The 24,967-nt window shown below is 41.4% G+C and overlaps 1 protein-coding gene and 1 pseudogene across 3 annotated transcripts in view; both read right to left on the reverse strand.

Moving 5' to 3' along the window:
- The window catches only part of ZNRF1 (zinc and ring finger 1), a 104,561-nt gene that overhangs the window by 52,246 nt on the left and 27,348 nt on the right, over positions 1–24,967 (reverse strand). The window lies entirely within an intron of this gene.
- LOC114904308 lies at positions 17,399–18,929 on the reverse strand (annotated as a pseudogene).

A 24,967-nucleotide genomic window follows, 5' to 3' on the forward strand; every position in this document is an offset into this window, starting at 1 on the left:
ACTTCTGAAGTGAAATGGGGAGGGGGACCTATAGAAATAACCAGCAGCTACTAATAGCTAACATGGCGGCAGCCCTCGAAATTTTCTGAAGCAGCAAATAGTTCTCATTACATATAAATATAACCTGCCAGCTCAGCAAAGGAATGGATCCAGATTCTAAGCAGCTCCGGGATGGCTTTGGGTCACTGGCTAGCAAACGTCTTCATTGAGGAAATACCGGAGCAGAATCACTACTTGTTTTCCCCAAAGCTTGCGATGCAAATGACACCGTCTCGGTCCTTCGAGGGTATGTCCAGTGAGAGGCGAGGATGACTTGCCCAGGGCAAGCTCAGTTCAGTAGGAAAGGCAATAATCACCCCCTACAGACTATGTGTTTATGCTGTTTCTCTTCTGTAAAATCAAGATCCTTTGTCTCCAAGCTCACCTGAAGCGGTCACGAGCAACATTCCCGTGCCTGTCTAGCAGAAGTGACTCTCCACAGCCCTGCAGGAAGGGGTTTCTTGCTCCAGACGGAGCTGGTGTGTCCACGATGCCTCTGGCTTTGTGGGCAGAGGAAAAGGCTCTCTCCCAGAGGGAGCAGCTGTGCCATCATCAAGCCTGCAGCCGGCCCAGTAGCATGGCAAGTGCTGGGGACCAAGTTCTTCCCAACAAGAGACACCCAGGACCTTAAATCAGGACCCTGGTTCCGCACAAGAAGGGAGAGATTCTAAATCCCAGGTCGGGGACTGGGAAAGTGGAGTGAATATGCACAAAGGGAGGGGTGGTACTTAGTTCTAGTTGGACAGCACTACCACTTTATTCAAACCAGAGAAGTAGTTCCTTTAGAAATCACTACAATGGAAGCAAGGGGCAAAACCCAAATGACATTCCCACACTTCTCAACTCTCTTCTCCCATCAATGCAGCACGGGACAACACCTGGCCCTGCCTGCTGGGAGAGGGAAGCCAGCTCTACAAATGAACAAGGACATCGGCCCACCTGCTCTGCCACTTAGAAAGCCTTCTTTCTGCACTTGCTCTGGGAAGCTGATAAGATCACAATAATAGGTTCATCCAGACACCCTGCTCCTTTAATTACTGTTCTAAAACAAGAGAGCTACACAGGAGAACCGACCAGGAAGAGAGTCAGACCCTCTTGTTTGGACTTGACCAGTATGAAAGGCCAGGTGTGAGAGACAAGGAGGGGCTGAGACTGTCCAGCTGATGGGGGCAGTGAAAGCCAAGGCACCATCGCCACAGAGCCGGTCTCACACTCCAGAAGAGGCAACGCTCCACGTGAATAGGTGAGGCCAATCCCCCAGTGGAATTAATAGCAGGAGAGGAACCACGCACAATGCAGCAATGCCATCACAGGATGGGCATGGAGGAGATGGTCAGGGAGGCACAGAACGCTGCTATTATTGACTGGTAAATTATTAAATCACTTCTTAAAGTAAAAAGCAATGATTCTAGACCCTGAAGTAGACGTGCCTGATTCAGAGATCAGAATAGGGGCTGAAAATCCAGCACAAGACCTGAGAAGCCCACAGTGATCTCCTCTGTGCCTGCTCTACCCGCTGTGCCCTCCCCACGCTTTCTCTCTGCCCAGGATCTTAGACCAGAGACCAAGAGCTAGTGCCTAGCTTATCCCTGAACCCACGGAGGCCAGCGAGGCGGCGGCAGAACACCCAGGGAATTAGGAAGCCAAAGGGGCATCAGCTTCTCCCTGGAAGGCCATGACTGGACTTCCAGAACCAGACCCCTGAAAGTACACTGCCCCTCACAACAACAGTTGCTGGGTTTTATTTTCCTTCTCCAAACCAGGAACCACATTTCTGGATCAATACAGTTAACAAGGCGCTTCACACTCTGGAAGACAAACTGTACATGAAAACGCTATGCTGTTGAAACACACAGCAGGCCGATTATTTTCCACAGGGCTCTGCCATTTCCACAGGAACCCCAAATCCAGAGGGAACTAAGTAGTCCTGCTGGGAGGAGAGGGGGTAAGAAGTGAACTGTCAACAAGGAGGGAAGAAATGATTTTAAATGGAAGCAAACCTATTGGTTGAAGGAAGTTAATTCAATGAAAAGCGAAGTTTTGAGCTGGCCACCGAAGGGAATATAACAGAAGAATGTGAGTGAGCTGCCTGACAAGCCAAACAAGCCAGTGGACGATGCTACAGCAGAGGCAGCCTACACAGGGAGCCCAGGAGCCCAGAGCAATCAGGAAACCCCTAAAGGATTGTTTCTAAAGTCTAGATTTTCTTGAAAATGTGACATGTCATCCCAATGCACGAAATGAAAAGACATCATCTGAGCGCATGAGGAAAACTCTATTTCTGTGAGTCAAGTCTGCTTATTCAATACTTGGGCTGTGTTTTGCAGCACGAGGCACACCTGTGATGGAAGACCTCTGGGCCCACAAGTAGCCCTTGATGGCTGCAGTTTTCATCTCTCCAGCTGGAGTCCTCAAGTTGGAGAATATAATTCTTTTCTGACCCTCTGTTCCCACCTTACACATATATTTAGATATTTGGTGTTTAACTTTAAGGTTCTAGCCACCCACCCGAACTAAGTGAATTTTATAAGGTGAGGTGGGTAGTGAGATAAAAATCCCCGAGATTTCCTCTGGGATCTATGAATAGAGCTTCAGGAAGGCAGTTGGCCTACCTGGGGCAGGACTTTAAGGAAAAGAAAAGTCCGTTTCCTCAGGAGGTTCCTCCCTCACTTCCAGCACAGACGCCTCGTGGAGCCAAGTCACAGGATGTCTAGCCTCTGGAACACACGTGTCATATCCCTGATGGCAGCAAACGAAAATGCTTTTCCCATCTGCGGGCTCAGATTCTCCTCATTTTCACATGGGTCACCAGCTCTATTTTAATTTTAAAAGTTGGTGCCACAATGGAGCAGAATCACAGAGGAGATCATGGAGAGATTAAAACTGCATTTGGTGAAATGCATCGAAACGATAAGATGGGCCGATGGAGGACTGCACAGACGAAGAGTTTGTGATAAAGCAAATACAGGAAAATATTGATTGTAGAGTCTGGGTGGTAGTTATGTGGATGTTCACTGTATAACTCTCTTAATTTCGCTGTCTCTGGCGGATCCATCTGCCTGAGGATGGAGGTGGCCTTGCAGGAGCGGGGGCACTCACACTTGTGAGATCAGAAGACCTGGCCTCACCTTAAACATGCTTGCTGGCCTGAAGGCGGCTTGTCAGGTCAGCAAGGGTACTTTACAAAGGCATACATCAGAATCAGCTTCCTCAAAATTAGGGTCCTTTACAAACGACTCATGCTTGGGCCCCACTCTAACTCTCCTGACCCACAAGCTGAGGCTGGCAGGGTAATGTAATTTTTCTATCTCGATGGGGATTTGCAACGTTCTTGCGTATACACTGTCAAAACTCAGTGAATGTATACTTCAAATGTGTGCATTTTACTGTATGCAAATTTTATATCAAGAGAAACTATAAACAAATACTGAACACCTTAATTGTGTGCATGTTGAAATATTAAGAGGAAAGTACACAGATGTCTGCATTTACTTTGAAATGCGTCAAAAAATAAGATTGATGGATAGATAGAAGAGTGGCGAGATGAAAAGAAATACGATGACAAAATAAGTATAGTAAAAAAGATGTATTTGGGGTGGGTAGTGATAGTGGTGGTGTTATGGCTGTGCCAGCAAACAAGTATTTTTTAGAAGTTCCTCAGGTTGGTTAAACAAACTGTGGTCCATCCAAACTGTGGAATACTGCTTAACAAAAAAAAGCAAAACAAAAAAGGAATGAAATCTTGATATACACAACAACTTGGAAAGGGTGGTCCAGTGGTTGAGACTCTGGGCTCCCAATGCAGGGGGCCCAGGTTCGATCCCTGGTTGGGGAACTAGATCCCACATGCCACAACTAACAGCCCGCATGCCACAACTAAAGACCCCGCGTGCCGCAACAAAGACCCGGTGCAGCCAAATAAATATTTTTTTTAAGAAAAGAAAAAAGCCAATCCTGAAGGTTATACACCTGTATGATTCAATTTATAGAGCATTAACAAAATGACAAAATTATAGAGATGGAGAATAGATCAGTGGTTGCCAGGGGAATAAAGGGAAGGACTGGGGATCTTGGTGGTGATGGAACATTCTATAGCTTGATTGTGGTGGCTGGTACTCCAACTTACACATGTGATAAAACTACACAAACTACACACACACACACACACACACACACACACACACACACACACACGGGTGGATGTCAAGTGGTGAAATCTGAAGGTCTGTGGATTGTCCCAAAGGTACCAATGCCAATGTCCTCGTTTTGATATTGTGCCACAGTTACATAAGATATACCACTGCAAGGGAACTGCATGAAGGTACAAGGGACCACTCCATTATGCTTACACCTTCCTGTGAATCTATAATTATTTCAAAATAAAAAGTTAAACAAAAGTTCCTCAGACGATTCCAAACTTCCCTAGTTAAGAACTACTCATTTAGTCTAACCACTTACTGTAGAGAAGAAAAACCAAAGTCTATAGAGGTCTCTTAATCACAAAAACTTCATCTTCTAATTCTAAAACTAAAGTAAACTTAACCAATTACCAAAAATGTTTATTGATATTTCTGAGCCATTTGTGCCTAAAGACATCATCCCTTCCTTCCTTGGGATAGTAATCTTGGCATTACATGAAATATTAGGATTGAGATAATCCAAATGGGTAATGTGGGAGAAAAAGAGGTAGGTCAAGTGGACCAAAAGGAGAGGAGAGGGAAAAAAAAAGAGAGAGAGAGAGAGAGAGAGATGCTTTCTAAGTGACATTGGAGCAGGTGCAAATTTGCAAACTAAAAATTATAGAGTTTTTAAAAAACTGAGTGTTTCACACCCATCATATTGAAGCCTAGGTTTGTCAAAACAGGGTTCTCTCAGTTTTCAGAGCTTCTAAACCATTATTTGCTAGTAAATTTCATGAGACGCAGAAGGGGACATGCTCTAGACACAGCTGTTTCCATCTGTTGTTGAAAATAAGATCCTGTCTAAAAAAAGAAAATGTTAAAAAGTCATAAATCCTTCAAACTACAACCTCAGCAGGGGAGTGAACCGCGATTCTTTTCATCTTTTAAAATGCAATAACTTTGCTCTAGCTTGATCATATAGAAAAGGAAACCATTCTGACACATTTAAATGCTGATGTGCTGATGCCCTTAAGAACCGGAAGAATAAGCAAAACAGGGCCCTTGGGGCTTCTACAACTTAACAACTTCACCATCCTCCCTGCTGCTTTTCACCACCCCATCCCTTCTCCAACCCCCAATCATTAAGAAAAAAATAACCGGTAAGATCTTTGTAATCAGGATTAATAATGATTTGGGAGCTAAGAATCCGGGACTTGTTAAATCGTGAGAACGATACCAACTTGAGTCACTTGCTGAAAGTTCACAGGAGAGTAAACCGAAGACTTAAAACTTATTTGAAGCGCCAAGTCTCAATTCCCAAAATTAAAACCAGGGGAACTTCCAGTTACAGTAATATGATAGCCTAGAAAATCAGAAAACCCTACTGCTACAACTACCTAATACTATTGGAAAACAAAAGAAAGAACTGGAAATCCCCAAGTGCCAGAAACCAAGAGAACTGAAAAGAGAAAGTGAGGGTTAGGGGGAGGTTGGTCTGCTTGTGCTACAGAGGAAGAAAAGCCTCTCCTGAGCTCTGCAGCTACAGGCCTGCACCTCCTACTCTGATGATGAGGTTGCAGTCAAAAATTACAAAACACAGAGGGAAACAATCCACCAAGGGCAAGACTCCAAAAACAGTACAGTCTGACAGATCCTACAAATACGTATACAGTAACGTCTACACCTTAACTTTTTTTTTTCCTTCGGCTACGTTGGGTCTTTGTTGCCGCATGCGGGCTTTCTCTAGTTGCGGTGAGCGGGGGCTACTCTTCATTGTGGTGCGCAGGCTTCTCGTTGCGGTGGCTTCTCTTGTTGTGGAGCACGAGCTCTAGGCACGCGGGCTTCAGTAGTTGTGGCACGTGGGCTCTAGAGCGCAGGCTCAGTAGTTGTGGCCCACGGGCTTAGTTGCTCCATAGCATGTGGGATCTTCCCGGACCAGGGACTGAACCCGTGTCCCCTGCATTGGCAGGCGGATTCTTAACCACTGCGCCACTAGGGAAGTCCCTACATCTTAACTTTTAAATTGTTCAGAAAAAATTATACATGAAAGAGATAAGGGAGTGAGAGGGAAAAGAGTTCAAATACGACAAAATGTTAGTTGGCTAAATCTAGGTGAGGGGAATATAGGTATTCGTTGTCCTATTCTTTAAGATTTCTGTAGGATTTAAATCTTTCAAAATAACAAATTGGGGAAAAGAAAAAATATATCTTATACATTTATAAACATAAAACCAATGTCTCTATCAAGACAATTAAATATGGCAATGAATGTGGGGGTTAAAAAAGAATGAAAGAACTGGAGGCACTTAATGAATGATTTAATATGGTTCCAAGCCAAGTAACTTATAGAAAGAAGTAAGTCCCCAGGAGATCATTTGAGGGAGAGTTAGTTCATTTATTTCAGGGGATTTAATTTCCACACTACTTAGAGCAGATAATAGTATGCATTTGTATTGGATCATCTAAGGAAATGTAATTGCCAACCACACCAAAAGATCTAAGAATAATATTTTCACTAGATATTCTACAGCCATGAATCCTGAATACTAAATCAGCAAAAGACTTCTTATGTTAATGTCAAAGTGATTTTTAGAAAGAAAACAATACAAGGGGATAAAAAAATAATTCATCTGTGGATTAAAAGAGCTTGTGGGACAGCAAAGCAGAACCTATGGGAAATTTAAAATGCATATACTAGAACAGGCAAACTTATACAGGAAGTATTGATAGATTGCCTAATTCTGGGAGACTTGGGTTGGGGGAGGGGGGGCGGAGAGAAGATGTGGAGGGTGCAGAGCTTGTTTCTGGGATAAATTGATGGTGATGATGGTTGCACACCCTGAATACACTAAAAAGAATTGTATACTTTAAATGCATGAATTATATGTGAATTGTGTCTCAATAAAGTTGTGGAAAATGCTGGACTTCCCTGGTAGCACAGTGGTTAAGAATCCGCCTGCCAATGCAGGGGACACAGGTTTGAGTCCTGGTCCGGCAAGATCCCACATGCCGCGGAGCAACTAAGCCCATGCACCACAACTACCGAGCCTGTGGTCTAGAGCCTGAAAAGAACTACTACTTCACAACTACTGAAGCCCGCGTGGCTAGAGCCCATGCTCTGCAACAAGAGAAACCACTGCAATGAGAAGCCTGCGCACGCAACAAAGAGTAGCCCCCGCTCGCTGCAACTAGAGAAAGCCCACGCGCAGCAACGAAGACCCAACACAGCCAAAAATTTAAAAATTTATATTAAAAAGTTGTGGAAAACGAATATACGAGAAAATGATAATAACGTAAAATCATTATTGAGAGGGTCCAACTCAAAAACCTAGGAAAGAACTACAGAGCAAACCCAAATAGAGGGAAAGGGAGGACAAACTGGCCAAAAACACAGCACCCAGCAGAAAATGACCATGGTGTTTAGGCATCGAAAAGGTTAACGGTGGCAGAGTAACACGTAAGCTAAGCTTCTGAGGACAAGGCCAAACACCGTAACACAAATGGACCAATGAGGAGCCTCCCATCTCGGGGACAGTTGAGAAAAACGCCACCATCACACCCCCCATCCCTGATGCCATTTACATGCTAGAATTTGACCCTGTCAGCATGCCGCCTCCATGGCCTCAAGTTAACTGCTCTTTCCAAATTAGCCTTGGGATGGGGCCCAGGTCATCTCTCTGGACCCTGCGGTGAGGAAAGCCAGGCATTTTAGTTTTCTGAGCTCTAACGGATGAAAGCAGGCTCTCATGCGGTTGGAACTCCAACATCCATCCCTGAGGGCAAAGAAGGGTCAGAAAGGACCTTCTCTAACCCAGTGAAAAGCACCTACAAAGCCACAGCAACGATCACTTTCGGTGGTGAAACTTTAAGAATGTTCTCTTTAAAATCCCTCTGCGGTCAGGAACAAATCAAGGATGCCCACCATAACTGCTTCCATTTAGGGGGGTATGCGCCAGCTCAGCCAGCGTAGTATTACAGGCTGAACTGTGTCCCTCCTAATTCCTATGTTGAAGTCTTGACACCCAGTAACCCAGAATGTGACTATTTGGAGATGGGGCAGTTAAGGAGGTAATTAAGGTTAAATTAGGTCATTAGGGTGGGCCCTAATCCTATATGACTAGTGTCCTTATGAGAGGTGGAGATTAGGATACACACACAGAGGGAAGACAGCCATCTACAAGCCAACGAGAGAGGTTCAGAAGAAATCGACACTGACGACACCTTGATTTTGAATTTCCAGCCTCTAGAACTGTGAGAAAATAAATTTCTGTTGTGTAAGCCGCTCAGTTTGTGGTATCTTGTTATGGCAGTCCTAGCAAACTAACACAACAAGAAAAAGATGCAAAAGATATAAGGACCAGAAAGGAAGAAACGCAAGTGTGATATGATTATCTGCATTAGGAAAGGCAGGAGAATCTAGAAACTGCTAGAACTCATACAAGCTCAGTAAAATTGCCAGACGTGAGATCTACACACAAGAAAGTCAACAGGACCCCTCTTAATATGCCAACAACAATTAGAAAACTAACAGGTACGTTCATTAACTGTCCCTCACTGTGCAGACAGATGAAAAAGTTGAGATATATTTGTCCACATATCAAGGGAACACTACAAAGTAATTAAAATAAATGGGCTGGATCTGCACAAATACATCTCAAAAACACAAGTCTGAATTAAAAACCAAAAAAGCCAAGTTACAAAGAAACAGATACTTTCTATCTATTCATTTTTAATACACACACAAAATCATGGAGATGCATATAAGTACAGAACAGATAAATCCACAGCAAGGGTGTTTATGTTAAACATTTCATCTTGGTGATAGGAACATAGATGTTTGCCATATTACTTTCTGTACTGTCCTGTATTTTTGAAAGGCTTCATTTTTTTTTTGGATAAAAATAAAAACCTCTTGAGGTCCAGAAAAATGCAAACATTAAATTCTAAGGGGCTCATGATGTTTTAAAAAGTCCCACAACACGGTTCTCTACTATCTGTACACACATGCTTTTTCAGGGGACTTTAACCTCACTCCCATACTACTACTACCCCAGCAGGAAGGTAAAACCAGCAAAGAAAGCGATTTAATTTCCAAGACATTTATTTTCAAGTCAGAATAAAAACCAACTTTAGGTAGTGCCCTTTTCTCAGGGCTGTGATCCACTATAATCTGAAAGGTGTCAGGGATAAATATACCACATTCTCCACCTGGGAGTAATCAGGGAGATCATTAAAGAGAAGATTCAGCCTAGTCAAAAGAGCAACGCAGGATTATAGGCCCCAGGTGCAATACGGTTCACATTCAAAGTCAAGTTAGGACCATGATAGGGATCCCTTGGATAAAGCCAGTGATTGATAATGCCATGGAATCTTTATTGCTAGGTTAAAAAAGAAATCTTAGATCCAGTAAAAACCTGCACTGGCCCCACCTATGCTTATTAGCAGTAACCTTCCCCACTCATCCATCCCCTCTCTATGCCTAGGATAATGACTCAAGCTTCCACTTCCCAGCCTTTTCCTAAGGGGAAAAAACAGTCAAGAATACCTAATAAAAAACTGTAGTGCAAAGGGCAGGGAGAGTTCATGTGTTTAATTTTAGTCAGTTACCAGGTTTTTCTTGAGCCCTGGCCAGAGTTATTCTGGTTCTGGCATGGGGAATCTATTTTGCATGGGTGTGGGTTAGATTAAAAACAAAGAAATAAACAAAACTCTCACAACAGGCACTCAAAGAACATGTCCCTAACTGAATCCATGAGGTCACCAGACAAGCACTGACCACTGATCCAACCAGGACACCTGCCAGGAGGTTCTGGTAAAGACGAGGGTTTCCCACAACACAGAAAGGGACAGGGGAGGCAGCTAACAGAATCACTGTCTCAAATCCTCTGCCACTGCCTCCTTCAGATGGAAGTATTAAGCAATGTTGGAGAGAAAAAAAAAAAAATCCCACTTTCAAGAGACCCATGGATGAAAGAGAACCATGTTAAGCTCCCCTGGAAGAATAAAATATTAAATAACAGATGAGGTGCTTAAAATATTATGTTACTCCATTTATAAGTGTGTCACTATTGGTTCATTTGTTATATATACAGACCTTTTTTTCCAAGGGAAAGCAGAATGTCCATTAAACAATTTGATCCTTGTAAAATCAAAGGCAGCAAAGTGAGTCAACAGGACGAGGACGCCTGTCCTTTACCCAGCAAGTTTGATAGCTAAACCACTGCAAAAGACTTCCAAGGATTAAATTCTGAAAGCGCAAGCTCCATGAGGGCAAGAACCGTGTTTTGTCCATTTCTGCACATCTAGTAGGGCCTAAAATGATACCCTGCATATAGTCAAATGCTCAATAAACATTAGCTGGGTTTAAGCAAATCCAGCCCAAAGAGGCCTAGTGAAAGAGAAGGAAGATAAGAACTACAGTCTGGAAGGCGGCCTGTTCAAAAGAAATACACATTTAAAATGTTAAAAGATGAACAGCCATCCTTTGCAGGCCAGAGATAAAATGTTCCTCTAAGTAAAACTGAGGAAGGGAAGTACCAGAGTTTCCTCTGGCAAGCTTCTGAAAAGATAAAAGAATGTCTGGTTTGAGTGATAATGTGTTACAGGCTTAAGCAAGAACAGGTGAAAAAAATCTGATAAAACCATGAAGCTGCTGGTAACTCAACGAAGAGGGAACCAGCCTTGGCCAGGCTGCTTCACAACTCATGGCTACAAAGGTGGCTTTAAAATATGGAAGGCTCAAAAAGAACAGGGAAGATAAAGGCACTATCCTCAACTCGTTCTTTATTGTACATGGTCTCTTACTCCTATTATGTATTTATGGAGTGCCAACTACTGGTGAGCCATCGAGGTTAAGAGAAACACCCCAGTCATCGCTACTCAGGAGTTGGCCTTGCCTTGTGTTCTCATTAGCTGTTCAACCCGCTGCATGCCTAACCTGGAGAGAGGCCGGTACATCAAGTGTCTCTCAGGAACCGTTTATTATAACCTCTCAAAGAGCAGAGTCAGTTTCAGTTGCTCTCTGAGAAGTCATAAAGACTCCTGAATGAAAAACATCAGGATTCAAAAACTGATAACCATTTTGTAGAAATTGACAAGCTGATTGTAAAAATTTAGATGGAAATATAAGGACCTAGTATAGCTAAAAAGATTTTGAAAAAGAACAAATTCGAAGAACATACACTACCAGATTTCAAAACTTAACTATAAAGCTGTAAGTAACCAAGATAATGATAGTCATATAAATCAATGGAACAGAATTGAGTCCAGAAATAATCCTTTACATTTATGGCCAGTTGACTTTGCCAAGTGAATTCAGTGGGGAGAAAGAATGGTCTTTTCAACAAATGGGGCTAAGACAACTGAATGTACAAGTGGTTCTTTAAAAAAAAAAAAAAAGGAGCTGAGACCCTTACCTCATACCATACCCCAATATTAACTTAAAATGGAATAGAAACATATGTAAGAACTAAAACTATAAAACTTCTAGATGAAATCACAGGAGAAAATCTCCGTGATCTTTGGATTAGACAAAGATCTTTTTACATATGACAACAAAAGCATGATCAATAAAAGAAAACTATTGGGGGCTTCCCTGGTGGTGCAGTGGTTGAGAATCTGCCTGCTAATGCAGGGGACACGGGTTCGAGCCCCGGTCTGGGAGGATCCCACATGCCACGGAGCGGCTAGGCCCGTGAGCCACAACTACTGAGCCTGCGCACCTGGAGCCTGTGCTCCAAACAAGAGAGGCCACGACAATGAGAGGCCCGCGCACCGCGATGAAGAGTGGCCCCTGCTTGCCACAACTAGAGAAAGCCCTCACACAGAAATGAAGACGCAACATAGCAAAAATAAATAAATAAACTCCTGCCCCCAACATCTTAAAAAAAAAAAAAAAAGAAAACCATTGATAAACTGGACTCAATCAAAATTTAAAATATTTGCTCTTTAAAAAACACCATATAAGAAAATGAAAAGACAAGCCATATATTGGGAGAAAATATTCTCAAATCACATATCCGGAATACATAGGGAACTTTTAAAACTCAGTAAGACAACAGCCAACCTGGTAAAAAACAAATGGGCAAAGGTATGAGTAGACATTTCACCAAAAAAGACATATGAATTGCTATTAGGCACACGAGAAGAGGCTCAACATCATTAGTCATTGGGGAAACGCAAATAAAAAACCACAATAAGATACCACTACCCACCTACTAGAATAGCTATAAGTTCATAAGACTGACAACACCAGGTGTTTTGAGGATGTGAGAAAATTGGAACCCCTATCCACTGCTGAAATGTACAACCACTTTGGAAAAGTCTGTTTCTTAAAAGGTTAAACAAAGACCTGCCACGTGGAAACACATATCCACATAAAAACTTACACATGAATGTTCACAGCAGCATAATTCATATTTGCCTTAAACTAAAAACAGTCTAATTGTCTACCACCTGGTGAATGGACAGACAAAATGCAGTAAGTTCATACAATGGAAAACTATTTAGCATTAAAAAAGAACAACACGCTCAACATGGAGGAACCTAAAAGAAGGAAGCCAAATGCAAAAGACTTCATATTGTATGATTTCATTTATAAGAAATTCCCAGAAAACACAAATCCAGGACAGCAGATCAGTGGGACTGAGCAGGGACTGACTACAAACAGATATAATGTAACTTCTGGGGGGATGGAAGTGTTACAAAATTGGATTTTAGTGATAGTTGTACAACTCTGTAAGTGAAAATCTTTTGGGATACTTTCTAGTAGAAATGGAGTTTTCAGGCAGAGAACTAAGAAAGGGATTTCTCTATAACAGTGCTCTTCCAACTTTAGCAAGTGTAAGAATCACCTGGAAAACCTGTTAAAACCCAGACACCCCAGATATCCTCCCATCCCTGATATGGATTCAGAAGGTCTGGGATGGGGCCCATGACTTTGCATTTCTAAGAAGTTCCCAGAATACTCAGTAAAAATAGATTCCAAAGTCCCACCAGAGATCTATTACACAGCCTCTTCAGGAGAGGAGGGCCTGGGAATCCACACCTCTTACAGGGAGAGTCACCCCTGGTATCCATCCACAGGGGATTGGTTCCAGGACACCCTCACCCCCCTGCCCCCCGCAACGGAAACCAAAATCCATGGATGCTCAAGACCCTTACATAAGATGCATAAAACCTACATACATCCTCCCATACGCTTTAAATCATCTCTAGATTACTTACAATACCTAATACAATGTAAACACTATGTAAATATTCAATAGTTACCAGTGAGTGGCAAACTCCAGTTTTGCTTTTTGGAACTTTCTGGAATTTTTTCCATGGTTGAATCCATGCATTGGGGGCCTGCGGACAGAGAGGGCCAACTGTATAGGGAGAATCCCATGCTGAATCTCATGGTTCAGCACTTCATGAACTACAACACTCTCATATACAATTAATTCCAGTAGTTTCAAGAGTAAAACTTGTGTGTTCCTATTTTGAAAATGATAAAGTAAATGTCCTCTATTTTAAATGGTTCAAAATCAGAAGGGGTTCTGCCTTAGGCCTTTCTAAATAAAGTAATGTGCAGAGAAGTAAATTGTATTTATTCAAGGCATTCTAAATATGCCTCCACATTAAAAAAAAAATTTCTCCTTTAAAAATGTTTAGGCCACTTTTCAGGCTGAATCTAATTTTAAATCTGTTCAGATGCAAGATCACATGTCTTTCTGAATTCTTAACAGGGATGTGCAATTGTCTGATCCATAGGATCCCAATTCTGACTACCACAGAAAACCCTCAGCAGCAGTGGTGCCATTTTTAATGGTTCAACTCAGTAACTACTGGAGTCTAGTGCTCTGCTATCACAGAAGACACAGACACAGAAGACCAAGTTCGTACCGGGAATTCACCATACTTTCTAGTATCATAAAAAACAATAGTACTAAACGTCAGCATGTGCGGGAACAGACGGGGGAAATTTTTACAGAGGTAGGACTGTGTTCTAGAAAAAAATGAAACAGCGCTTAAATTATTTTCAATTTCTCTGATCACTATGGTTCAAAGGAGAGGGAGTGGTCTCGCACATCGTATGCCATGTTGCAGGAGCCAGAAAGAGCCAGGCTGGGTGCTTAGAAGAGCACACACGGGACTTCCCTAAGAGCACCTCACCTCACCGTTTCTTCAGATTCTGACTGAAATGGCCTGGGGTGGGGCTCAAGCTCTCCAGAGGAAGGATTCAATGATAAATTATATTTCTAAAGACAGTCACAACAATAATGTCCATCCCACAGGCTTCTCTGCAATGGCCCCTCTCCTAGCCCAGATTCCTGTTCAGACCCACAGAATGTGGAGGAAATGACAGCAAGTAACTTCTGAGGCTGGACCCTAAGAGAACGTCAGCTCTGCTTTCACTGCTTGGAATGCTTGCTCTTGGAATCCAGCTCCCACTTTACGGAAACCCAAGCTAAACAAGTGGTGAGAAAGCTACTTGGAGAGGGAGAGATCCTTGCCTCCTAGCCACGCCCACCAAGGTCCCTGTCCTGTGAGTGAAGCCATCTTAGATGTTCCACCCCCAGTCACCATCAACTACAATCTCATGAAATGCCCCACCTGTGGCCACACAGAGACGAACCAGCCAGCTGAGCCCTGCCTCAATTCCTGAGACACAGAATTATGAGCAAATATAAAATGGCTGTGTTCTAAAGCCATTAAGTTTTGGGGTAGGTTTTGTTACCTAACAATAGAGTATAAAAATAGGTTTCAAGTCTGCTCTGAAACGTTTTTCTAGGTAAATGGTGTGCAGACTGTAGTTAACATGTATGGACTTGGTCTCTATACACCTCAGGGGTGGGAGGAGTCTGAAATCTAGCTACCGGGGAAAGAAAATAAGTGTTCATAAGCCAGACCCAATCTGCTTCATAGACTTTTTTTCACATCTGTCGGCCAAAGATTTTGTTGCTTCCCAAATTGTATATTAAAAAATCAAGTTACATGAATGTTTTATGTTTTTCTAAAGGCCAGATCAGACACAGGACTGCCACTGCACACCAACCTATCAATGTGATTCCACTCATATTAAGAGTTTACTGAAACAGAAGGAACAAAAGACCCTAAAGACATAGCTTTCTACAGTATCATCCAGTCTGCTCTTCCCTCTGTATACCAGCACCCCTGTCAATTTTACAATAGGGAAGAGAATTTAAACCCAGTCACATCTAAGATGCGACCCATCACAAAGGCTGCACGAGCAGGTGCTGAGTCAGGCAGATTCAGATTCTGGCTTTGTTGTTTCCCGTCTATAAGATGGGAAGTTTGGCACTGAATGAGCACTCAAGAAATGTCAAGTTCATGTTTACCTTCTCTCTTCCCTCCCAAATCAATGCAACTGAACCTATAAAGTATTGCATAGCCGAAGGATTTTCTTGAACATCTAAGCAAACACGATAAAGAAACTGAATCACATATGGCTCAGTTCATAGTGCTCAGGGGAATTAAACATAAGTATCCAGGTACACTGAATAAATCTTACTGATCCAAGTACCATACAGGTATTACTATCCTTTCAAGGGTTTATAATTTCAACATCTGAGAAAGAAAATTAGTGAAGTTGCTTCCATATTTGTGGACAGGTTGTCCAAAAATTTTTAAATGACAGAGCAGATAACTTAGCTGCCAGAGAACAGGCCATCCTTGTCTAGAGATAGATCCTTAAAAGGAGAAGTGCAGAGAAGAGCTCTGAGCCTAAAGCAGCTATGCAAGTCTTAATGATCCCAACTCAAAACTGAGAGCTGGCTAGTGAACACTTCAGTGCTGGGAAGTAACAAGTCCTTGAGTTTATGGCTTGAGAGAGAGGAAGGCTTTGGTTGAAACAGGACAAATAGTCTTCATATTCAGAAGGATGCTAACAGGTAGAGGAGCTTAGTTCTGCTAGGGTTTAGGAGACCAAAGATTCCCAATATGATCCCTGATTCTTATATGAGGTAGTAAGTTGAATCTTCTCTAACTGGCATCAAATTGATACTGGCAGCCTCCTACTAATTATAGCCCAGTCTTCACCTGTCTCTGTTATACTGAAATTTCCTCACCCTTATAGTCACCTGAACCACAGAACCAGAAAAATAAGACTATATGTGCTTTCAGGTCTCAACTTAATATGATTTGCTCAAATCTTATAATGTCTGCTCTATGAACTGCGAAATCTCAATTTTATTATTTAGGGACTACTCACTCACCCTCCTCTCAGGTATAGTAGTTGAACTTGAGGCAGCAGTGAAGGACTTAGAAATCTTCTGCTGAAGGCAAATAAATGGAAGAATACTGTTGCAAGGTTCTTAGCCTATCCATGAAGTAGTATAAGACTAACTGAAGATACACTATGGTAAGTTAAAAATGTATAAGGTAAAACCTATAGCAACCCCTAAAAACAATAAGCCAAAGAGGTAAAAAGCTAACAAGCTCATAGTGGAGATAAAATAGAATAAAAAATTCTCTTAGTACAAATGAAGTCAAGCAAAGAGGATAAAAAGAAACAAAGAACAGAGACAGAAAACAAGCAAGACGGTCAACTTAAACCCAATCATACTGATAACTGCATTAAATGCAAACATTCCAGTTAAAAGGCAAAGAGAGTCTGGATAAAAGCAACACAAAATTGTATGTTTTCTCTAAGAAACCCATTTTAAACAAGAAGATACAGATAGATTAAAAGTAAAAGGATAGAAAAAGATAACCATGTGAACACTAATCAAAAGAAAGCTGGAGTGGCTACAATTATTGCTGGAGATTTTAACACTCTGCCCTCTATCATTGATAAAACAAGCAGACAGAAAATCAGTATAGTTCCAGAAGACCTGAAAAACACCATCAACCAAATTGACCTAACTGACATTGACAGAAGATCTACTCAAGAACAGCAGAAAACACATTCTTTTCAAATGCATGTTGAATGTTCAGCAAACTAAAACATATTGAGCCACAAAACAAATCTCAAAAAAATTTAAGAGGATTCAAGTCATACAAAGTATGTTCTCTGATCACAACAGAATTAAACTAAAAACCAATACCAGAAAGTTATCTGGAAAATCCCTAAATATCTGGCAATTAAATATGATATTCTAATAACCTATAAGTTATAGGGGAAAAAAATCACAAAAAATTAGAAAATATATTGAAATGAATGAAAATAAAAGCACAATATATCAGAATTTATAGAATTCATAACATTTTTAAACAGCTAAATAAAATACTGGGTTTTTTTGTTTGTTTTCAGCAAAACATTCTCTTATTTTTATCTCAGCAAATGTTCTCATTTGGCACCTGACGGCATCAAACCAAAGCCCTTAGGCCAACAGGCGTGGCCTGAGACCATCTGCAAACTTCCCATGTGTAGGTCTCAATGGCTATGCGCGTCAGAGCACCTGTTCCACTCTCTGGTCCCTTAGGGCAGCCTAAAGGTCTCAGGTGCACTATGCCAGCCACGAGGTAGTGGAAAAGTCGTGACAATGCAGTCTGCTGGGATAGGAAGACAAGCAGCGCGTTGAAAGCAAGTTCTTTTCTCAGGCGACAGATATCCAGATAGAGTCCCGATCATGCTTATTCAACATACTCCGGTCTGCCTGGGCTGGAATGAAGAAAGAGCCATCCTCCCCAGTTGCACTGGGGAGGAGACACAAGTGGGCTTACACTTTTTAGAGCTCAAGCATCTAAGGAAGTCTTGTCTGGGTGGATGGGGCAGTAAGCTCTCAGGTCAGCACTGCTGGCCAGGGGAGATCCCGAGTCCAGCTTTGCAGCCTTTGCACAGTGGGTACTTTCCCAGGATCCATGAAAATACTCAGAGCCCATCAGGACATTTTACTTATATGCAGTTTCCAACTGTCAGAGGAGTTCAGGGCTGTCTGGCCTTCTCAGGATCCTTCTCAGGATCTCAACTCAAGATTAGCTATTCAAAGCATGAAATAAGAGGGGATACATTTTAAGAATCAAGGCTGCTCTTTTTAGCCCTGCTGAGGGAACAATTTCAGAGATGACTGATAGAGAGAAAGCTGGGCACCCAGCAGGGCACAAGCTGGCTTTCAGACCCAGAATTCTCCTCTGGTGCAGCAGGACCTCAGCCTGGGGTCCCGCATTCTAGCTTATCTTCTGCGAGGCTAGTTGACCCGGCAGGCATGGATCATGCGCAGCTGCAGGAGAATGAAGACCGGAGACGTGATCAGGCCAAACCAGAGCTCCCGAGTCGCCTCCACCAGCTTCTGGCACAACATCTCGAAGACGAACTTCAGTCTAAGAACCGTGAGGAACCAGAAAAGGCGGAGCATGGCCAGCCGCTTCTCTCCATCCTGAAAGAGGCGCACGGAGATGATAGTGGTGATGTAGGTGCTGAGCCCGTCAGCGGCGAAGAAGGGCACGAACACGTTCCACCAGGAGAGGCCGGGAGCCAGGCCATCCACACGCAGGGCCAGCAGCACGGAGAACACCAGCAGGGCCAACAGTGCACGAAGATCTCGAAGGTAGCGAAGCCCAGCCACTGCACCAGCTCACGGAGCAAGAAAGGCATCGCGCCGGTTGAGCGCGGCCGATGGTCCCACCCGTCAGGCTGCGCCGCCACTCCCCAGGGGCCTCGCTGGCGCCTGCCGCTGTCGCTGCCGCGGCCAGCGAGAGGCAGAAAGCTGCCCCGCCTGCCCCGGCCCTCGGCCCCAGTATGCAGCCGATCCCCCGGCCCCCGCCCGGTACCCAGCACTGGCCGCCAGCCGACGACCGCCTTGCTCGGATGCCATGCCCCGCCGGGCGCGGCCCAAGGGCCTAAAATAGTGTTTATAGGGAAATTCATGGCTTTAAATGCTTATTTTAGAAAAGAAGAAAGGTCTAAAATCAGTGATTTAAACTTCAAGCTTTAGAAGCTAGGAAAAGAAGAGCAAATTAAACTGAAAGAAGGAAGAAATAAAAAGCAGAAATCAACAAAATAGAAGAGAGAAAAACAATAGATTGAATCAATGAAACCAAAAGCTGGTTCACTGAAACAATTAATAAAATTGATAAATCTCTAGGCAGACTAATCAGAAAAAAGAGAAGACACAAATTTCCAAAGTCAGGAATGAAAGACGGGTAAACATTCTTACAGCCACTAAAAGTATAACGAAATATGACAAACAACTTTTTGCTGATAAATTCAACAACTTAGATGAAATGGACAAATTACATGAAAAAGACAAACTACTAAAGCTTATTTGATAAGAAACAAATAAACTGAATAGCCCTATACCTGTTAAAGAAATTACATTTTTAGTTAAACTTTTCTAAAAAGAAAATTCCAGGCCCAGAAGACTTTACTGGTGAATTCTATCAAACATTTAAGAAAAAAAAAAATACTACACAACATCGTCCAGGAAATAGAAAAGAAACACTTCCCAAATCACTGTATGAGGCCAATATTACTGGTACCAAAACAAGACAAAAACATTACTTGAAAAGAAAATTACAAATACTCCTTATAAGCATAAAAGTAAAAATCCTTAGCAAAATTTTAACAAATTGAAATGAATAACATATAAAAAGAATAATATATCATGACCAATTGGATTCTTTTACTCTTAGAAAACAATGTTATCCATCATATTAACAGAATAAAGGAGAAAAATCTTATGATCATCACAACAGATGCAGAACAAGCATTTGACAAAACTCAACAGCCGCTGAAAATAACAACTCTCAGCAAACCAGAAATAGAAGGAAACTTTATGAAACAGCTACCATCATACTTAATAACGGGAGACTGAATGCTTCCTCCTAAGGCTGGGAACAAGCCAAAGATGCCTGTCTCACTACTTCTATTCAACATTGTACTGTAGATCCTAGCCACTGCAATGAAGTAATAAAGCATACAGATTTGAAAAGAAGTAGTAAAGCTGTCTTGATTCGCAGATTATGTAGTTATGTGTGTAGAAAGTTCTATGGACTACACAAAAGCTACTAGAACCAGCAATTTAACTTAGCAAGGCCATAAGATACAAAATCAACACACAAAAATCAATCATATTTATATGGCAATAAACTATAGGAAAATGAAGTTTTTTAAAAAAATATTTTCCTTATTTATTTATTTATGGCTGTGTTGGGTCTTCGTTGTTGCGCGTGGGCTTTCTCTAGTTGCAACGGGAGAGGGCTGCTCTTCATTGCAGTGCGCGGGCTTCTCTTGCGGTGGCTTCTCTTGTTGTGGAGCACGAGCTCCGAGCACGTGGGCTTCAGTAGTTGTGGCATGTGGGCTCAGTAGTTGTGGCTCACAGGTTCTAGAGCACAGGCTCAGCACACAGGCTTACTTGCTCCGCAGCATGTGGGATCTTCCTGGACCAGGGCTCAAACCCGTGTCCCCTGCACTGGCCGGCGGATTCTTGACCACTGCGCCACCAGGGAAGTCCCGGAAAATGAAGTTTTTAAAAGTACCCTCAACAGATATGACACCAAAAGCACAGGCAACAAAAATAAAAACAGATAAATTAGACACATCAAGATTTAAAACCTCTGTGCATCAAAGGACACAACAGAGTGAAATAGCAACCTACGGAATGGGAGAAAATATTTGCAAATCATATATCTAATAAGGGGTTAATATCCAGAATATATAAAGAACTTCTACAACTCAACAAAAAACAAATAGCCCAATTTAAAAATAGAAGACTTGAACAGAATTTCTCCAGAGAAGATATACGGATAGTCAACAAGCACATGAAAAGATGCTTAACATCACTAATCATTAGGGAAATACAAATTAAAACCACAATGACCTATCACCCTACACCTGTTAGGATGTCTATTATCCAAAAGACAAGACATAACAAATGCTAGTAAGGATGTGGATTAAAGAGAAGCCTCGTACATTGTCGGAGGGAATGTAAACTGGTACAGCCACTGTGGAAAACAGTATGGCAGTTTCTCAAAAAATTAAAAATAAAATTACCATATAGTCCAGCAATACCACTTCCTTGTATACTTACAAAAGAACTGAAAACAAGGTCTCAAAGAGATATTTGTATATCCGTGTTCACAGCAGCATTATTCACAATAGTCAAAAGATGGGAGCAACGCAAGTGTCCATTGATGAATGAATGGTTAAACAAAATGTGATATGTATGCAACAGAATATTAATCAGCCTTAAAACGGAAAGAAACTCTGGCACTTGCTATAAATGGATAAACTCTGAGGATATCAAGCTAAGTGAAAAAAGCCAGGTTACAGAAAGACAAACACCATATGATGTAGCAAAGACAAACACTTACATGAGGTAGCAAGAGTAGTCAAACGTATAGAAACAGAAGTACAATGGTGGTTTCCAAGGGCTGGGGGAGGGAGAAATGGGGAGTTGTTGTTTAATGGGCACAGAGTTTCTGTTTTTCAAGATAAAAAAGTTCTGGAAATTGGTCACACAACAATATGAATATACTTACCACTACTGAACTGAACCCTTAAAAGTGGTTAAGATGGTAAATTTTGTTATGTGTATGTTCACCACAATTAATTTTTTAAAATAATTTTAATGTGAAATTCTTAGAGATAAATGTTTAAAAATGTGTGCAAGACCTTTATTCTAAAACTGTAAAAGATTGCTGAGAGAGATTAAAGATCACTTAAATAAATGTAGAGAAAATCACTTTCATGGATTGGAGGTTGCGATATTAAAATTCATTCATAAATTTCACTCAATCCCAATCAAAATTCCTGTAGGCTTTTTTCCTAGAAACATATAAGCTGATTCTGAAATGTACATGGAAATTCAAAGGATTGAGAATACTCTAAACAATAATTTCAAAGAATAAGGTAGAGGATTTACAATATCAATATTTGATTTCAAGATTTACTATAACACCACAATAATCAAAAGAGTGTGGAATTGGCATAAGGACAGACATATAGAGCAGAACAGAATAGAGTCCAGAAGTAGACCCACAGATATATGGTGAATAGTTTCTCTTCTTTTCCTTATTCCTTTCTTTCTTATTTCGGTAACACTGGTTTATAACATATATAAGTTTCATGTGTACAACTTTATATTTCTACATCTGTATAGACTATAGCATGCTCACCACCAAAAATTTAGTTGCCCTCTGTCACCATATAGTTGATCACTTTTACCAATTTTGCCCTTCCCCTCTCCTCTGCCTCTTCTTCTCTGGTAACCACTAATCTGTCCTCTGTATCTATGCGCTGGTCTTCCTTTGGTTTGTTCTTTTTTTTTTTTTTTTTTTTTTTTTTTATTTTTTGCGGTACGCGGGCCTCTCACTGTTGTGGTCTCTCTCGCTGCAAAGCACAGGCTCCGGACGCGCAGGCTCAGCGGCCATGGCTCACGGGCCCAGCCGCTCCGCGGCACGTGGGATCTTCCTGGACCGGGGCACGAACCCGTGTCCCCTGCATCAGCAGGTGGACTCTCAACCACTGCGCCACCAGGGTAGCCCCTGGTTTGTTCATTTTGTTTGTTTATTCTTCATATTCTACATATGAGTGAAATCATACAGTATTTGTCTTTCTCTGTCTGACTTATTTCACTTAGCATAATACTCTCAAGGTCCATCTATATTGTAGCAAATGGCAAGATTTCATCTTGTTTTATGGTTGAGTAGTATTCCATTGTATATATACCACATCTTCTTTATCTGTAAATAGAATTTTTACAAAGGTTCCATGATAATTCAATAGGGGAAAGCATAGTCTTTTCAACATTTGGTGCTGAAACAACTAGGGGGAAAAATGAACTATGAAAGCAAAGACAAGGCTTGTACATCAAAAAACTACAAAACAGCTGAAAGAAATCAAGGAAGGTCTAAAAAAATGGAAAGACATCCCATGTTCATACACTAGAAGACTTTAATGTTGTTAAGATGTCAATACTCCCCAAATTGATCTAGAGATTCAATGCAATCCCTATCAAAATGCCAAGTGCCTTTTTCACAGAAATGGATAAACTGATCCTAAAATTCAAAGGAAATTGAAAGCAACCTCAAAAAGCCAAAACAATCTTGAAAAAGAAGAACAAAGTTGAAGGACTCATACTTCCTGACTTCAAAATTAACTACAAAGCTATAGTAATCATAACAGTATTGGCATAAGGATAAACACATAGACCAAAGGAATAGAATTGAGAGTATAGAAGTAAACCCAAATATCTATGGTTGATTGACAAGGGTGCCAAGACCATTCAACTGAGAAAGAACAGTGTTTCCAATAAACGATGCTGGAACAACTGGATATCCCCATGCAAAAAAATGAAGATGGACCCCTACCGCACACTACAGACAAAAATTAACTCAAAAGGGATCAAACACATAAAACTCTTAGAAGTAAACCCAGGTGAATCTCTCTGACCTTAAATTAGACAACAATTTCTTAAAAGTACAAGAAACAAATGAAAAAAACAAATTAAGCTTCACCAAAATTTAAAACTTTTGTGCCTCAAAGGACACTATCAAGAAAATGAAAAGCCAACAGAATGGGTAAATTTTGGCAAATCATGTATCTGATAAGGGACTAGGATCCAAAATATATACAGAAAGCTTACAATTCAACAACAAAAAAACAAACAATCCAAATAAAAAATTGTCCAAGGACTTGAATAGACATTTCTCCAAAGAAGATATACAAAGGGGCAACAAATGAGAAAACATGCCTGACATCCTTAGGGAAATGCAAATCAAAACCACAATGAGATACCACTTCACAACCACAAGGATGGCTATTATCAAAGAAACAGATAATAACAAGTACTGGAAAGGATGCAGAGAAATCAGAATCCTCATGCACTGTGGGTAGGAATATAATATGGTGGAGTTTCTTTGGAAAATAATCTGGAGTTTCTCAGAAAAGATCAAACATAGTAACCATATGACCCAGCAATTTCAATCCAAGGTATATGCACAGGTGAAATGAAAACATATGTCCACACAAAAACTTGTACTTGAATGTCCTTAACAACATTGTTTTTAATGCCCCCAAAGTGGAAACAATGCAAATGTAAATCAACAGATGAATGGATAGACAAAATCCATTGGAATATACAATGGAATATCATTCAGCCATAAAAAGGAATGAAGTACTGATATATGCTACAATATGAATGAACCTTGAAAACATTATGCTAAGTGAAAGAAATCAGACACAAAAAAACCACATATTGGGCTTCCCTGGTGGCGCAGTGGTTGAGAGTCCGCTTGCCGATGCAAGGGACATGGGTTCGTGCCCCGGTCCGGGAAGATCCCACATGCCACGGAGCGGCTGGGCCCGTGAGCCATAGCTGCTAAGCCTGTGCATCTGGAGCTTGTGCTCCGCAACGGGAGAGGCCACAACAGTGAGAGGCCCGCGTATCGCAAATAAAAAACCAAACAAAAAAACAAGAAAACCACATATTACATGGTTCCATTTTTATAAAATGTCCAGGATAGGCAAATATATACAGGTAGAAAGTAGATTAGTAGTTGTCTAGGCCTGGGGTAAGATTGAGAGAAACAGAGTTACTGCTAATGGTTATGGGGTTTCTTTCTGGGGTAATGAAAATGTTCTAAAATTTACTGTGGTGATAACTGCACAACTCTCTTAATACACTAAAAACCACTGAATTGTACATTTTAAATGGGTGATTGGTATGGCATGTGAATTACATCTCAACACAGCAGTTAAATAAAAAAAAGTCAAGGGAGAAATCGAGCTGGAGAGATGAATTTTGGAGTTATCAGCTTATGTACAGTACTTATAACATTAGCCTCAAAAACTTCTCCAGGGTTGCGCTATACAAAAGAATGAGAAGTGGTCCAAGGACTAAGCCTCTATGTCCTTCAGCATT

The sequence above is a fragment of the Monodon monoceros genome, unplaced genomic scaffold (assembly GCF_005190385.1).
Source record: "Monodon monoceros isolate NGI ecotype Baffin Bay Population unplaced genomic scaffold, NGI_Narwhal_1 Super_Scaffold_10, whole genome shotgun sequence".
Taxonomy (NCBI): Eukaryota; Metazoa; Chordata; class Mammalia; order Artiodactyla; family Monodontidae; genus Monodon; species Monodon monoceros.